Source organism: Pinus tabuliformis, chromosome 9 (genome assembly GCF_031772625.1).
Source record: "Pinus tabuliformis cultivar Carrire ecotype Pingquan chromosome 9, CPIR1, whole genome shotgun sequence".
In the NCBI taxonomy this organism is placed as follows: Eukaryota; Viridiplantae; Streptophyta; class Pinopsida; order Pinales; family Pinaceae; genus Pinus; species Pinus tabuliformis.
In genome coordinates, this window is record NC_142307.1 from 2,021,702,667 (window position 1) to 2,021,704,957 (window position 2,291).

The following is a 2,291-nucleotide window of genomic DNA, read 5'->3' on the forward strand; positions in this document are numbered from 1 at the left end:
AGTTCAGGTTGTGAAACCACCCAAGACCAATTACCCCAGTATGAGGGAGACAACACTTGAAATTATACTCCGGGACGTAATTGTTGAGATGAAACAGTAAATAGTCATCGTTACGATAGGAGTGAAACACCCAAACCCAAGTGCTAGAGTAAGAGAAAGCTGGCTCTAGAAAGAAGTGTATCGAATCAAGGTAGCTGAAAGGATATTCCAAAAGGGTGTCATGAGGGTGAAAATAAACTAATAGCCGAGTATATCCTAAAACAACCATGCTTATACCTACCACCCAATTGGACCATATGCTAGCTAGTGAGGAAGAGTTTGAGAATGCGAGACAAGTTTACCATATATAGATTGAACATAACCAGTTTGAAGACTTAGTACCAGCCTATAGACCTGAAACTCGAACCAGTAATCAAAACCACAAGGAAAAAGTTCCCATATACCACATTCTGCAAACAAGAACTGGGCAGTTGAATGAAATGCCTACAGAATCATGGATATGAGAGGAAGAAGCGGGAAATACAGTGACAAGCTCGGAGGATGGACCTGTCACTATATTGTGGACGAATAAAATGAATAACATGGACAATTACCACCAATAAACTTTGTGTTAGATCCAAGGAAAATTAAGATGACCCATGAAAGAAAACCAGGGCGGATACAAGTAGGAAAACAGACTTGGTTAGATGTCACTGAGAAGCAACGAACCACTGTTGTAAGTCAACACAATGAGAACTAGGTGCGTATCCATGATCACAAAACAGAGAATCCACCACCCTGCAGTAATACTCCCACACTTATAAAGAAAACTCCCTATCGACGAGTATAATGGGCGAGATGCAGTTTCTGAAGGAGAAATGACACAGGAAATACAAGTGGGTGTTGGGCACAAAGATTCATGCCCAAATTTAGCACCCAAAACATGTGCGCACAGAGTTGAGGTACCGCCATGAGTGAACTCACCTGTCACAAAGCATAAACTAGGGGAATGTCAGACTGAAACTCTATGTCCTCCACTTGCCCAACTTTAAATTGATGAGACAAGGGACACCCTTTGGTATCCTATAAATGGTGGGTCAGCCATGCATACATCGCCATCAGACAGGTGACCACCTCTTTTCTACCTCTGTGGTCAGCCTCCCGATCATCCACTCCCCATTCACACATGGCAATCATGCACGCTGTTAAATCGCCCATCCTTAAATGTACCCCCATCGGAGAAAAAAATTGGACCATTTCTTGATTTGTGTGTGTCATATTTGTGCAAGGGTCATGCTAATCTTCTCTATATCATTCCAATTTTATGAGATGTTTTCAAAAAACCACGCACAATAGATTGTATCACCTTTTTACCAACAAATGTGAAATTAAAAAAAATATTGTTTAAATTAAAAAAATATAGTTTAACCAAGTAAAATTGATTATATGCTTTCGATTTGCAAACTTTGATCCCTAAGTCAAAATTAGTCGTTGGTCAAGTTAGTCGTTGGAGGCTCTGCGCAGACTATTTAACATGCAAAGCTAGATCTGTTTTCTTCAACTCGTCCTGACGATGAACCACACTAGTTGGTTCGAAACACATCGGCAATGATTTTCTGATTGTGATTTACGTCGAAATTTCTTCTAATAATTCATTAAGCTTTGTCAAATTAACCTTGTTAATGGCCCCATTCCTCCAAATACGAAAAGTCTCAAACAAACCTGTAGTAATAACGATTGTCAAGGGAATATACATTGTGAATATTTAAAAAGGAAATATTAAGCTAACATTATAACATTGTGGACATTTAAAAAGGAAATAGTAAGCTAACATTATAATGCACAAGTGTGTATGATGCAAGTGTGAGAAAAAATTAAACATAAATTCTATAGATAAGCATATTTTTATTAAAATTTATAATTTTCCAATTATAAATTCATAAAAGTTTTGAAAATAAGTTACGAATTTAATAGGAAGAGGGAAAATCTTAAACATGGATATAATTTTACTATATCTAAAATAAGTATTTATCATATGAAGTATTAGGTTGAGTTTTGAAACTCGGTATTAGAGTATTTGATCAAATAAGTATTTCGCATGTGAAGTATTAGGTCGAGTTTCAAAACTCAACATTAGAGTATTTTGTGGTATTGTTTGCAGTGTCTACTAGACTTCATTTTAAATGATTTAAATGTAAGTATATGAATTTTTTTTTTTTAATATTTTAATAATTTAATATTATTTTTTACTTTTCTATTTTAGTTTAAAAGGAAAAAATAGTTTCTATTATAAATAAAAACAAAAAACATGC

General features: G+C 35.4%; 1 non-coding gene across 1 annotated transcript; it reads right to left on the reverse strand.

Annotated features, from left to right (window-relative positions):
- Positions 1-1,221: 1,221 nt before the first annotated feature.
- On the reverse strand, positions 1,222-1,323 carry LOC149157193 (U6 spliceosomal RNA). The gene has a single exon (XR_016263838.1). It is a non-coding gene; the product is annotated as a U6 spliceosomal RNA (small nuclear RNA).
- Positions 1,324-2,291: the final 968 nt, after the last annotated feature.